Source organism: Eufriesea mexicana, unplaced genomic scaffold, assembly GCF_001483705.2.
Source record: "Eufriesea mexicana isolate 0111107269 unplaced genomic scaffold, ASM148370v2 scaffold2632, whole genome shotgun sequence".
NCBI lineage: Eukaryota > Metazoa > Arthropoda > Insecta > Hymenoptera > Apidae > Eufriesea > Eufriesea mexicana.
The window spans coordinates 572,098-588,657 of record NW_016910719.1 but is presented as its reverse complement, the minus strand read 5'-3'; positions in this window follow the sequence as shown (position 1 = coordinate 588,657).

The following is a 16,560-nucleotide window of genomic DNA, read 5'->3' as shown; positions in this document are numbered from 1 at the left end:
GGTTGGGGACGGTGCGATAGTATTACACGATCCGCACTCACACTGCTTCATTTCACGCATGTGTCGTTATATGATTTTCACTGTGTCAAATCACTATTTTTACACGTAATTTATTAGCACCGAAGAAATGTTCACAGTTAGTAATCCTGAACTTCGTAAATTTCTCACAATTTCTTAAACTTTTGCTGTATCTTATTCGTAAATACTGCGATAATGTTACAAACGTAACCTACAATTGCTATTTCGCGAACTAATATCCGAAACGTCGCGTTATAGTTCTTAAATATATATTTCCTCTGTTGTAGCAATTAAAACTTCAATCAGCGATATCACTACTTTACGAATGAAACGTTTTGTGGAAATCTTTAATATTTCACTTTGACGTACAAAATTATTCCACTATTTGTTACCGGTATGTTCGTTTGGCGCGAAACTGAAGATAACTGACGCTAGACAATCTGTGCATTTTTCTCGCGGGAAAATGCTGCGTCTTTGAAATAGCCATATACTAAAGTATCGATGTAGAATATCAAACAACCTTTCTTATATTTATTAATATCAATGATGCAAATACATATACGTTTCCCTTTCGAAAATGACAAATAATAAATGCTTAATTTCCACAGCAAAACCGTTATAAATTAATACAAATAATTATAAAATTAATAATAAAATTATAATATATAGTAATACATAATACATATATATATATATTAGTTACAAAATTTTATAAATGAGCATTATGATCACCTTTATTGACAATACTCCTTGAGAAAATTAGTTTCTAATGTATATTTTTCCATTGCTAATAAGATGAGTTTATATTCAGTTTCAAGTGTACTTATAACAAACGTGAAATGTTATTGTTAAAATTAAGATTGATTAAATAGTAGTTTTAATAAAACAGTTCACCTAACCTATGCTGTGAAGGATGTGAGAAATAAAACAATAAAACAATACAAATTATTATCACACATTCTCCTTTCTTCTTTTTATTCTCTTAACACCTCCATAAAGTATTTTACATTCTTTAACAAATTTGGACCATTCAGTGGTTTAGTTAGACAATCAGCATTTGTTTCTTTATTTGGCATGTAACAAATTTCAACGTTCTTAGTTTTTATTACATCTCCTATATAATAAGATTTTTCTATGTAGGAGCTTAGATTTAATTTTCTACATTTATCGCATTCAATCTATTCACATATTTTCTCACCTTCTTTTCCAGTAGGACTTCACATATCAGTCTATATATCCACACAACACATTTCATTGGTTTCTGTTCCTTTTCCAAATTCAAGACAATACACACCCTCAAATATCTTAATATTCCCTTCAATCTATTCATGTCCATCATTTTAGGATCATGGTTACATTATAACAAACATCCTAACTGCAAATGGCAAGACATAAGTATTCAAATACATGAATTTTCCTAATAATTCTCGATATTCATTGAATTATGGTGGATTTGTTCTTCCTCTCAGCAACCCCATTGCACTACAGTGTTCTTGCTGGACTGAAATCATGTTTTATTTTCTTTTGATTTAAACAAGCCTAAAGATCTTGTCTGACAAACTCACCTCTATTGTCTAAGCATATAAGTACTTTTCAGTTTCTTCACAGATTAATTTTCTTCAAATGTTACCAATATTTTTATTTCCTCAGCTGATACTTTTCCTATAAGAGCAAGACCAATAATCACTTTCGAATAATCATCAATAGATAAGATGTACCTTTTACCTTTTTTGACATTGGCTTCACTAGTCCAATCAAATCCATGTGTCATAGCCCCATTATTCTTGCTGCTTTTATAGTTTCCTATGTGTGTTCTTACAGATTTTTGCCTTAAAGCAACATTCACACTCTATATTCAATTTATCCTTACCTTTCAGAACTATTATATGAACTTTATATTTGCATGTCGATGCCACACATCTTTCTCTGTTGATACATATGCTGCCACTTTTTTGTTTCTTGATTCTACGTAATATACATTTCCTCTTCTCACTGCTTTCATTAGAACTTCTTTCCATTCTTTATGTACCTCAGCTCCATCAATCTGAAACTTAACAGATTAGTAATAATCAGTGATTTTGAACCACTGATTTTAATATTTATTTAGATCAGGGATACGACATATCTTTCTATCTCAGTGTATTCTCTTTATTCTATTTTCATAAGAGGACATCACCGAAATTAATTTTATTCCCTTTTGTCTGCCTAAATCATCCCCCCTTTCTGAATTTTTATTTAATCATCAAATATTTCTATCCTATATGTCATATGGTTAGACAACCTAAAATTCAATAGCATATCATACCTTACATATTTTTATTACTGCTTCAATTTCTTCTAACTATAAAATATAATTCTTGATATGTGATGGCTCTACGCTGGTGATATTCCATGAATCCAATTTTTTCTCCTGTTACACGTGTCTGTTTATTTCAACCGAACATTGTCTTTTTGCAACTACGTTCTCTAATTGACTTATAACTAACTTACGACTAATTTATAACTAACTTATAACTAACTTACTGCTAGCTTATAACTAATATTTCAACTTTGGTGCGTAGCTCTTAGCTTGGTATCGTTTTCCAAAAATTATTTTTTCGAAAACGATACCAATTACCAGGTCTCACCACGAGGAGGTGGCTACGCATCGAGACCCGGACATGCGCCCTAGTGACGCATCCTACTGGCACTATCTGTATCAAAGGTACTCTAATCTAACTTGGAGCGAAAGAAGTTAAAGTGACTCTACTGACACTTTATAAAATTTCGTGTCTTATCAAAGGGACTTCGATACGGTATACTAAAATTTATTACTCTACTGTCGCAACGCTAACAGACTCTAATACTTCTAAGTTCCCACAATATTCGGGAATCAAATATGAAAAACGCGAGCAAAGAAAAACTAAGTTAAAATCGCGGCGCGCCCGAACGAATTCGCGATTATTCGAAAGACCGACTAGCGTACGAGACGTACTCCCGTGTACAAGACAACTTCATGCCTTGGCACTCTCCCGATCGGGCCTAGTCCATGTCCAGCCACTGCCGTTCTCGTCAAGACTTACACGTGAACCAAGATAGTCCCCGAACCAATGAAACTTCCAGAGTCGATACGAGGGTCCGGCGGGGCCTTGCAAGCCAGACAGACACTTCGTGTCCCTGCCCCAAGGGGTAGAACTTAATCATCCCAAGTGGTCTGACCGTAGACACTATGCCCGTCCAACTGCAGGCCCATACCCCAGTCGCGTACGACCAGGGCTGCTGGACCCCCGCATCGAGTCCAGAGGAAACAGTGACCCGAGGGCCGCCCTGGAACCCGATGCATGACGAGATTGACTGTGGCTAGAAATGAGTGTCGGAGACGAGCCGTGAGAATGACTTACAAAGCACGAAGTTGTCGAGTACACGAGAGTACGTCGCGCAGGCTAGTCGGTACTTAAGAGCAATCGCGATTATCACGAGAACAATTATGTTCCATTTGGTAAACGAGAGGGAAAAGAGAAGAAAGATAGCGAATTTATATATTTCGCTCCAAGTTAGGTAGTTTACCTTTGTACAGATAACGCGCACATGAAACTTAGTCTAGGCATCTATCTTATAATTACTTAGGTCTAAAGGCACCCATCCCGCTTCGTCCAACGATGTTTTGAAAAACTTGATAACCTAAAAATAAAATATATAAACCTGAAAAGAAAATATATAAACTTGGAAAGAATATGTATAAACCTGAAAGGAAACGGATTAGTAACAGGAAAGAAAATAAAAGCGAAACTGATACAAACGACAAAAATGAACCAAATGAAAGGAACTACCCAACGATGGAATAAAGAATAACCTAACGATAAGACATAAACAACCAAACGATGAGACATTCGAATATTATACGAAATATTCGAATTGTCAAATAAAAATGAATAGAAATGAAATCTGAGAGTCGAAAAAATAATTAATCACTGAAAAAAGAAAAAATAATTAAATCCTGAAAGAAGAAAATAATTAATTCCTGAAAACAAAACGAAATTATTAGTAAATTGTGTAAGGGATGAGGTATGGGTGGTATGAACCACACCAACCTCACTTTGGAAACAAGTAACCCAACGATGAGATATAAAGAAACCAACGATGAGACATTCGAATATTATACGAAATATTCGAATTGTCAAATAAAAATGAATAGAAATGAAATCTGAAAGTCGAAAAAATAATTAATTCCTGAAAAAAGAAAAAATAATTAAATCCTGAAAGAAAAAAATAATTAATATCTGAAAATAAATAAAATTATTAGTAAATTGTTAAATGGGGTGAGGTGTGGGTGGGGTGGCTAGCCCCAACCACATTTCGAACCCCTCACCCCTTCCGCGCGCTTAGAAATTTAGACGTGTTACTTCCGAAGTCAAACCGACAAATGACTTAAGCAGCGAAGCGTCGCCCCTTATATAGTCGCCGATCGATCGAATCCCCCACTCCGATCAGAAATTTCTAAATTTTATCAATTCCATTATTTATTATTTTTCCACTTTAATAGCCAATAATTTATTAATTTTTTCACTGTTATTATAAATTTACACCGTGGACAATTTGTTAGTAACAATATTAATTTTTTATTAACAATAATTTATAAACTTTTTGTAAATTATATGTACATTTTAACATGAATACGGTGTAAGTTCAAATAATAATCATTAATTAATTAATTTTTTTCACTTTTATTATACATTTACATTATGGTCAATTTGTTATTAACGTTATTAATTTGTTTTTCACAATAAATCTGTACATTTTTTATAAACTATAACTGCATTGGCTCTTTCATGAATTTCCGTAATACGTATACATATGTGAAAATATATTTATTTCATCTATATTTTTGGTTAAAATGAACTGCACTGGTAATTGCACTCTGTTGCGCGTGCCCCAAATACATGGTCGCGAACGTGCAAATGTTTCCCTGGCGAACATGCGTGAGAATGGCCACAGGGAAGTCCCCAATCACCTATAGTCATTTAATTTTTGCTTTCTCGCGTCGTTCGTGTATCGCAGGTCTTTGACTCTTATCCGGTATGAACTAATGACATCGTTGATTAAGCGAAAGAACAATAAAACGCGAAACTGGGACATTTTTGGTACTTTTTAAAATCATTTTAATAGGATGGGATAAAACATAAATATTTTCGACACAGTCCTAACTATTTCCAGGACTGGAGAATTTTTAATTCCCTTCTTCGGCATAGACTGAATTCGAAATTTCTTGGCTCTAATACTACTTTCTTTATGAAAAATGATCCCTTCCGTAAGAGGTCAATGATCGGCAGGTTATCGAGAATTCTTGACAGATTTCCTGATCTTTTCGATAAAATAGAATGAAAATAAAATTTCGTCGGCAAACACGCTGATTCTATCCCTTGAATTTTTCCAGGAGAAAATAAATTTGGGAAGCTAGCAGTCCCCTGTTTCTCACGATTTTCATATGCTTTTATACATTCTTAGCGAATATTTTAGTAGCGAGTACCTAATTATGGCTTAATTCGCATAACTACGGACAAGTACATCAATTAAATCCTTCATCATCTGCATCTCTAGTTGCACTTATATACATACCCACGACACTGTGCAATGACACGATTACTGCGTGTATTGGAATTCGATCGCGATACGATCAGCGGGAGCGTAAAAATGGCTATATCCGACGCACGCGCGTGTAAAGTGAGTAAAACGACTCGGTCAAAGCCGAGGCAGCGAACGCGAATTTATCGAAAGTTGTTCTGCAACATTTTTTCCACGTGATCCAGCGGATATCCCGATTTCAAACATCACCGGGGGATCGTTTCCCGCTCTCGAAAGTTGCATCCTGCGCGGACCGCGCGAATTAAACCAATTTCCGCGTCGACCGCTAATTTATACAGGTGCCTCCTATCACCGGGCCCTTTGCGAGCATCGTGGAGCGGAGATCGAGCGGGATCCTCTGCGGTCCGTGGGGATAACGTAAAAACGACGAAAAGCAGCGGACGCCTTAAGGCAAACATTCGCCGCGGCTGCCGGCCGCGGTGTAATAACACAGATTCACCGTGTGCTTTCGAGCAGCACTCGATATCACGGCTCCCGTTTGCCATGCGGAATGCTTCGTGCTTCGATACGATCGCGGATCGAGTCTCCAGATACCGTGCAGCCAGCGGTATCCACGGCTGATTTTTGGTTAATTCCACAGCAGGCAGATACTCGAAGATAATCCCAAGCTCGCGGAAGAAGGTAGCAAAAGGCAACCAAACTTTATAGTTCCTCTGATCTATTTCTTGACAGAGAAATTAATTTGGCTTGGGTTTGACGAACGAAAATTAAGAAATCGTATCAGGGGTAGTTCCCTCCCGAGATGACAACGTTACCATTCGTTTTTGGGGAAGAAAGATCCCTTGGTTTAAGATTTTCAGGTTAGCACGGTGACTGCATGATGATAAGAAGAGAGCTGATAAGAATTAACCCTTTGGACTCGAAGATTTCTTCGTTGCGAAGATGCAATTCGAAGCTCTTCTTAGATTTTTATAAGCTCACTGATACTCTTTATGCTAAAATTAAAAAAAGAAAATCGTGAATTTGCGTGAGAAACGAACTTTTGTTTCGAATTTTTGTTTCGATGTTCTTAATATAATTATCAATATCCATTGTTTAAGTTATAGCATTAAAACAAACGGTGACTGAGAGTCACCTCTCGAGTGCAAAGGGTTAAAAGAGGAATTTGAATATTCGGATTAATTTTTTGGCGAAAAAGTTCCTTTGTCTTGGGTCAGGTTGAGTCCACCTTAGAATCTATGCATGACAAGAGTCAGAAACTAGTCGCGAGGATGACTTACGAAGCGTGAAATTGTCAAGAACCCTGGAATACGTCGCATACATACACTAGTTGGAATTTATCACGAGAAGAATGAAAATAGTACAATAAATTAGTCCCCTCAGTCTGGGCTTCGAGAGTTAATAAAATTATGCTAAATTACATCCTATTTTTAGAGGGTCGTGAACAATCGGAGAGGCCTGGAAAAGAAAAGAAAATTGTCAGACCCTCCAAACAAGGAACTCGTGCATGAGTTACGCGAAACGTGGCGGGCAATCATCGCGTTAGCAGATGGAAGTACGTCGTAGAAGGTCGGCTACAATCATATCGAAGTAGAAAATGCGCGTTCACGATCGAGCCAACGGGATCCGCTTCCTTTCCAGGGCTGCCTGTTCCATAACCTTAAATAGTACCCGGACTTAATAATCGAAATTGCCGGATCGCGGAGGGAATAACGATCAGAGACAGCGGTCACGTAGCCGTGGAAAATTTATCGAACGAACCGGCGGCGATGAACCGGCGATAAAATTCACGACGGATTCTACAAGCGCGGATATATACGATAAATATAAATCGCGGTTTTGAGCTTTGTGCCGCGACGCCGGCCCCCGGGTATCGCGATTCCTGTTTGCCAAGCTGGATGTTCCACCGGGCCCGATACGATCGTAGATCGATCCGCCAGATATTACCGAGCCCTCTCTCTAAGCCCGCGTTTCCAATGTTCCGTGCGCGTCGCGCGTCGAGTAGCCGGCCTCGATCGAGTTTCCAATCGGGCCCCAATATCGCAGGCCCGTCAAATGGCCCGTCCGATCGGCAGATCCGACAGATTGCGCTTCAGGCCTCGCCGCGTCAAAATGGATTAAGTTACGCGCTGCCATTGATTCCTCGCACGCCCTCCATCCATCCATCTACGCGAATTATATCTTTATTCCGACCTCGGATTGTCTACGGGTGCAGCTCGTTACTTCGCCTCTGTCAATACGTACGCATTACGCAGTCAGTAGCTGGACAGTGGTACAGTGTACACGTGTGTACACATACGTACGTTTTCGATATATAACACTGGGTCGCTTTTATCTCGCGTTGAAAATTATTTCGAAACTATCTCGAGATTAGCCATATTAAATATCGGGATTATGATTATGATATAACTGCGATATATAATTCTCCGTGCAATTCTTTTATTACACGAGGAAGGTATACTCTGTTTGTCTGAAGAGACTGAACGACGAATCGAGCGTCGAAGAAGGTATCGACGCGATGCAACTGGCCCAAACCTCTAATTCTTATCTACCGTTTATACGTATAGATGTTCTTTCTTGGAACCTTGGTTTTATTCTAACTATTCATTCGTATCAGACTAACAATTTATTTTTCATTGATTCACTTAGTATTGTCAAGCACCTACCTGTTTGTGATTATGAAATATCTAAAATTTTAAATAATCCCTTGGCTTCACTTCTTGAATTATCTTATTACGATACGTAGCCTATTACTCGGCACAATATCGCAAACATATATATATATATATGTATACACATAGCGCGAAGAGAAAGAAGGTTGAACATGGCCGACCCGGTTAAGCTGCACGCGCGAGTGCGTCGGTTAGATTCGTCGAATATCGAAAATGAAACTCGTGTTGGAAGGAACTAAAGACCATTACCCTTCTTCGGCACGTCTCCAAGGATGCAGAAAAATTCTCATTCTCCTGCGCTCGGTTTCTGGACTTTCCTGCGATCGGCGTACAAGCTGATTAGTACGCAAGCGGAGTCTCGGAGCCGCGCCTCTGAGCACCGACACCCCGACATTCCTGCGCTAAGCGAACGGAGAACCAGATCAACCCGCGGACTAACCCTGAGCCGAAAGTATCCCACAGCATCCCGAACTCGTTACATCATTCGTACTCCCGCAGCTTTGGTAAATATTCGATCGGCGTATCGACGGAAGAAGTGAAAGCAGGCGACCGCGTTTAATAGCCGCTGGCATCGCGTCGCGATGCAGGCGGGACACAAAACGAGCCGCGGCGCGAGATCTCGTAAATTGGCCGATCCGCTCGGGCAGAGCTGGAAGCCTGGAATCCCAGGCACTCGAGCGGTACGCCACGGGAATACTAAGTTTACCTTCGATCCGGTTACGAATCGCCGTGGGCCGTGTGTCGGGGCCCGCGCAGATGCGGCCACGGGACGCCGGGGCGCCCCCGTGTTTTGCGCCCGCGGGAGCGTTGCGCCGCCGACGCATCTGGACGGCCGAGGAAGAGCGAGCTGGCCAGACGAGAGAAGAGAGAAAGACGGGGTCGCGAGCGTCAATGGGGAACCCCGGTGGCACGCACCTGTGTTCGTTTTTCAGCGGTGAATGAGCGCGCCCTCGGCGTCGGGGGCCAGCGGGAACCGAGGTCTGCACGAGGGCTGCGAAAACGTGCTTTTAAAGGGACACGCGCGACCACGCATCTGTCGCAATCACCGCGGCATTGTCAGCGGGCCAGAGGCGATTTAAATGGGGGTACGCGTTGCTCCCGGACCCCTTCATCCACGCGCCTCTTTTCACCGCACTTCCGCTTTCGGCCGTGCGGCCATTGGCGCCGCTTTTAGGCTGGCTGGATTTTATTAAGCACGCCGTTCCACCGATGGTGCGGTTTGCAGCGTGGATTTAACGAGTGTTTCAAATTTCCAATGGCTGGTATTATTGTTTACGAGGCACACGGGTGGTAAAGCGAACGGCGAGGGGCTGCAGTGGACGATGGTACCGAGTACTTGAATATCGAAACGATAATTGGAATAGTCTCGAGTTTGTACGAGTGCTGCGGGACTCGTGCTAATTCGTTCATGCCCGAGTGTCGCTGTAAATGTTTCGTGGCCTGGGTAATTTATGTGTTTTGCCCCAGCGTTATGCCCCCTAATTATATTTGCTCTTTTTATCGCGTCATCTTGTACACTCTACATATCGTGTTCGTGTCTTGCGTTAATTACACGCGGCAATTTCTTCTAGATTACGCCGTCGTTCAATCTTCACGCGAGCAGGGGGCTGGAATTTATCGCGCAATTCAGGACCAACCGTTCAACGACCGACGGCTGAAAACGTCCGATACCGGCGTAATATCGAAATACCTTAAACGCTAATTATACGCTGCAATTCCCTTAATATTATACTCCGTCGTTCGAATCGCTCGCAATTATCGGGTTTAAACGCGTCTTGAGGCCAAACCACCCCCTTCGACACCGAATATCACCATTTCGTACGATTTCAAATCCAAATCGCGAATACGTAAAATACCTAACCTAACCTTAATATTAAATATCAATCGAGTATCCCGAATATTCGCGAAATACGAAACACGATCTTTACCTACAATTTAATCTTCGTCCCGTTTCGGGTCGTCGAAGCAGATTCGGGGAGCAGCGATGTCGACGCCAATGGACGCAGGGGTTTGCGTCGCAGCTTTGACGAATTTCGTGTTCACGCGTGATCCCGCACGCGCTCGGTGTCCATGCACCGACAGCATCCACGTGCGACAGCTTAGGACAGCTCGTAATCCGAGAACGGGAGCGTTTGCGCGGCCTTCCACGCCGCTTCTTTTTCTCCTGCGGCTCTCTTGTTTCCGAACCCCTTCAGCCAGCCTCCCTTTCCTCCCACGAGTTCCTTCTTTTCGTTTCGGCCGCGAGGCTAACACCGCCGGCGCCAAAACGTAAGACGAAACCGTAGAGCAGCTTAAACGTTCCGCCAACGCGCCGCTACGCGTATGTGCGCGTATCTGTTTATGCGCCAGGCCATGGACGGATTAATCTTACGAACGTTGGGCCACTGCGCCGGTCAGGTATAGATTCAACCTGACGATACGATTTCTCCACCGATTTGATAATTTTGCTAGATTTGCGGTAACCGAAGGCAAATTTGATACGGTGTCTTATTTTAATCCGAAATTCAAGTGCCACGGGTGATAGTATAGCATAAAGGGGTGTAAACGTCGTTTCGGATCGTACGAAAGAGGAAAAATTACCGAATCGCGGACAACCGAAAGCTGAGTTTACGTGACGCCATGTTTCCAGTGAAAATTCAAGTGTCATGGGTGTTGGTGTCCCATAACGATACGATATCGTCCAAATTAAATTATTATAAAGTGAGGAGAACTCGATGACAATCTCGATGCAATAATCATGCGAGGGACCAGATCCGAAATTGAATTTTTGCAATAAAATTTTCCCGTGAGGAAGTTTTCAGATTCAATTTGTGGAAATTAAACGACCGGCTGTCGAGATGCCGCGCAATGTTTTCGCGAGATGATCTCGATAGGAGGGATGATCTCGTGACAGGAGGGTGGTCGATGGGGTGCCACGGGACAGTTTAGTGGAAAAGGGGTGACACTGGAAGGGTGCCGAGGACACTTGTTGTCTACCCACTGGCGACAGACGGCTCTTTTCCACATCCTGTCGTCGATTGGTCGCGCACCCTTCGTCGTGTATAAACTGATGCAGCATCATGAACATCCCCCGGGATTGATCGATGGTTTAGCGTCATATTTCACGGCTTCCGTTTTATACACTCGAGCGAAGAGTCTATGAGGGGCTGGAGTCTAACGCAACGAGGCTGTTTTATCGCGTTACGTTCTATTGGGGTTGGAAATTGGCACGGTGATGGAGTGCGCTGATTGTCGGAAGCATTATGCTTGTTTCTGACTAACGACTACACTCGTTCCAGCAGAATCTATTAACGGTGATCTTTCGATATCTCTCATCTGACTCGCGTGATTTATTCCACCGATTTGATAAAAACGGGGATCAATAATCGTTGGCAGTTAAGCAGGCGGTGAAAATATTCTTTCCTGTGATTTATAGTCTACGTTTATTGTCCTCCAAGTGGCTTACAACTTGGTTATAGTCTGTAGATTCATCGTTAGAATGATTAATAAATTATCCTTCATTAGATCATTCATTTAACGAATGTAGAATTTTAATTTTAAATAAAATTTTTTAATGGTTAAGACGCTTAGGAAGACGCTCTCACGTTCGAATATTCTTCAAAACACACCGACACAAGCGGTAATACGCGTAGCACCAAAAATATTTAAAAGATACCGTGCAATGTGCAATTGCAACGTGACGCAAAATGAGCCGTGACCAATGTTTGTGATCGGAGAAATTATCTTCTTTTATCCCGAATAGGCTCTCTCGAATTCTCGTCACAATTTTCTTACACCCTGTTCAATTTAACTTCAAACCCACCGAATTACCAAGAAATAGTTCACAGTAGTTGCATCACCGTCCTCCTCGTCAAACATCAAATTGCACACAGTATGTATTTGCTATCTACGAATCTGAAGGGTTCGAAATTTGACTCTACGTTGCAACGCAACGACGATAAAATCGCCCTCTACCATTCCACTCTCTTGAACCTAACCCCCAACGAATCTCTTAAGGAATGCAAACCGCATTAACATAATAACAGTAAGCGGAAGATTCTCGTTGCGCGTAAAAGGCGTTTAGCAAGCGAATGCGAAAGTAGAGGGCTTAGTTTGTACCGACGGGTAACAGATCGCTTCCGCGATGTTGGCTTGCAAGCAGCGTAACAAAGTTGGGACGAGCGTGGAATCGGTTCGAACGAATGCCAAAGCGATCGAAGTGGAGAAAAAGAATCGGAGAAATGGGGTTGCCGAGAGAGAGAGAGAGAGAGAGAGAGAGAGAGAGAGAGAGTGAGAGCCGGAAAAATGATCGCGCGTAACGGAACCGTTGATCGATGCGGCGTAATCCAGATCGGCTGTGATCGGCGTAACCCACGATTCGCGATCATTAATTTTCATCCAGCTCGGTCTTCACCGACGCACGGGTCGAGATCTATCACTGCAACGCACGTGGAGAAGGTTTGACGTGCTTTTACGCGATACGAGAAGCCTCGGCCCGTGTTGCGGTAATGATGATATTGCTCGGGACTTAGGCTCGAGTTAGATCCGTCTAAGCGGACGGATGGCCGAGGGCTGATCGATCGGCTCGATTCCGACGGAATCGCTCGTGCTGACTGCTACGAGGTTATTAATTACCATCGCGGAGATAGCGGCCACGATTTCACCGAGCTCGAAACTCGCACAGACGTCGACGAATCGCTCCGCGTTCGATTAAATGCGCTATCGAACGATGATGCATCTAGCCAGGCATTTGCTCCTTTTCAGACGCCAGCCATTTTTATCACGCCCGTGAGAAGGGTGACTTAGTCGCCCTATACGCGGTTTCTCGCAATCCTGACTTGGATTTTTCTTGGGAATCATCCGAAGTTTCCTAAACTAAGTTTGATGCTACCTTTGGATCATTTACCGAGTTTCTTAACGCGTTTAGCGTCAAGCTTCTTTTGGCAAGAGACTAAAAAGCTTCGACTACCTTCCTATAACCTAAAAACGAAACCAAACTCTCCACAGATTAACGTTTCATCGATTGAGAGACAAAAACAAGATGCAGAAAAGCCAAAAGCCACTTGCACACCACCTTCACGTTTGAACTATTATTGTATCTTTCAAAAATAATACGTGCAAATTCCCAAAGAGACTAAAAAGCTTCGAGTATCATCCTATAATCTAAAAGCGAAACCAACACTTCACAGATTAACGTTTCGTAGACCAAGAAAGAATAACAAGATGCAGGAAAGCCAAATGCCACTCGCAAATCGCCTTCATATTTGTAACAATTCAAAAAATACATAGATATATCTAGAATTCGTCACTAGTTAAAATCTCGGTATTAAAAACGGGACACAGGAGATTCTCTAATTCCTTACTTATTCGGTAAATTAAGATTTTATTTACCTTGGGAGTTCATAAAAGCTGAGGCTCACGCGTGGAGGATTGTAGCAAAATTTTTAATCGCCTCATTAATATCGCGTTTAACCGCGGTGTATCGATAAATTGCGCCTTAATGGCGTTAGGCCAATTACAAAATGTCGGATGCCGCTTTAGCGAGGCAGTAACGCGCATCGGACCAGACGAAAAATCGTTTACCGGAACCGACGCCGCCAACAGCCACGCAAAATTCCTGTACCTTAATGGCCGCGATCAATTCCGGCGAAAAGAGCGCGAGGTGGAGAAAAAAAGGGAAAAAGGATAAAAAGAGAAGAGATCAGGGAACGATGAAATTACCGTTTAAAACGGATCGGTCCTATTAATGTCCAGGTGCGCGATGGTGTGCGTGGACACGCGTGTTACGCAATGGCCGCCGCTCGCGTCAGCCCCACGAAACGACACGAGCGCCACGCTGGGAGCCTAATCCAGAACGTGAGATCATTTAGAATCGAGGGAGCAACGTCGATACGCGGGTATCGAATTATTAATTACCGTAACCTCGAATCGGGCGTAAGTTTGCACGTGTATTAGTCTCCGGTTACAAAGCTGGTAGAGAAGTTATCTCTAGATCGCGATCCTTCTAGCATTGTCGCCGTAACTAACTGAAAAAAAGATGGCGTCGCTCGCAGCGACGCGTGGAGTATTAAAACGACTATTTCGTCGACTTCGACCTCTCAATTTCGATCCTTTCCGTTTCTCCTGTGTTAATTCGACGCGAAAAGACGATAAAAACAAACGAGTTACGACAGTGGCCCCTGGAATTGCGTACGAGCGATCGTTAATTATTCCAGGTCGATCGGCGGCTGGTTCCGATAAAAGAGATTACGTCAAACGAAATCACGTCGAAATCGACCGAAATAATGGTAATAAATGATTCATACTTCACGTTAATGCAGACACAAGTTTATAAATTGTGCTTGACAACCAGTCAGCGCGACCTCGTGTTTCTTCTCGACATAATTCATTCGCTCTTGCCGGTTGTCCAGGGGAATAATACGAGCGGAGAACGAGGGATATTCCGCAGGATTTATTTCGATGAAATATCGTACTTAGAGAAAGCGTCGTTTACGACGCTATAACGTTCCGATAGTATTTTACCCGTGTAACCGTGTACACGTTTATTTAGAATGCAGTGCATTATCTAATTGAACGCGATATCCCTATCATTCTCGTATTCCATATATTACAAACATCCGCGGGAGTATTTCATATTTTACACGGGATAGTAAACGCTACCAGTTCTGTCGATGAAACAAAACCACGAGAAATAAACCGTACATTATTCTATCCTCGAGTATACGAACGTAAGTCAAACCAGTCAGATCGGTATTCTAATTTTTCGAGAACATTTTGATATACACTCTGCTATCGCGAGACTATCCAACGAGAAAGACCTCCAAATCCAAGAAAACTTCGATTATCCAGATTAAGAAACTTCAGTTTTCTTTCCTGATCCGAAATATGTCATAGTCTGCTGAGATAAAACTACAACGTGTCTTCGTGGGACTTCGCAAAAACAAAAGACAGTTCATTATTAGTTGGTAAGAAACGAGGAAGAAAATAAACACTTTACGAATATTCCTTTCACAGAAAATCGGTTTCTCGAGTGTCGAGGGTTGAATAAAATTTCGAAATTTTAGATTTTTGCTTGGGAGAATTGAAAAAATTAGGTTGAGACCCCCACGAGAACCCGTGACAATCGTTCGGCCATTCTTATTAACAGATGCACCTTCTGCACCCATCGTTGTTCCCTTATCCCACTGATTCGGCGCGCAATCACGTTGCACCGCGGCGTATCGCGTTATTTCGAACAAGCTGCTCTCCCGCACGAGTTGGTGGATTAAAAAGCAGAGAATACAGGCCCACGGCCGGGCGGTTCGCAATCGATCTTTATTACATCGTTCGATTTACACCGCGAACCGAAAGTCACGATCCCCCGGGCCGATATCTGCGCGTGGAAGGTCCATCTGCCTGCCGGCCTACCTGGATGACTCGATACCTCGGGAGGATCGGGATCCGCGCGCGGAACGCGCGCGTATGAATACGGGGCCTGTCACGGGGAAGGGGCCGCTCGCAGGCGGGGGTAAAAAATAAGGTAAAGAGGGCTCACGGCTAATAATCATTAGCCGGAGATGCGGGAGCAGATATCGGCCGGGGCAATCACTGCGGCGCTCGATCAAACGAACGGGCCCCGGAACACGGGCCAAGGGGGGCGAGCTTACGTGCCGTGATACCTGCGTCACGATAAATCGACGAATTTCAACCCGGCGAAATGTTTTTCACGCTGATTCGACCCCTTTGTGCACGGTGTGCCATGTTAATGGAATGTCTCGGCACGTTCGCCAGTCAATGAACTCGGGCTTCTTCGGGGAATGCTCGGGACATCGGGGTTGAAATACCCAGGGTAGCTCCCGCTGTATCTACGATACCTATTAAAGTTAGGGATGGCTATGCGTTTTGTTGAAATTGTTGGAATTTTAGTGAGGAACGAAGAGAGAACTGAAGAATAGTTCACTTGTATAATTTATATACCTTGGATTTCGTCCAAATTTTATTTGGACAATAGATGATAGATCCTTCTGTCAAATTTTAACTTTTGCTCTAGAGCTAATTATCCTATCACCCTCAATTTCTGCAAAATGTGAGATCTTCTAAAGGGAGTACTATCACCTAACTCGTGAGGCGAGAGTTCGTCCAAATTTTATTTGGACAATAGATGATAGATCCTTCTGTCAAATTTTAACTTTTGCTCTATAGAGCTAATTATCCTATCACCCTCAATTTCTGCAAAATATGAGATCTTCTAAAGGGAGTACTATCACCTAACTCGTGAGGCGAGAATGAATCTCCTAACGTTCCCACTCTTTTAGCCAAAAATCGCGTCCCTTTAAAAACACTCACATTT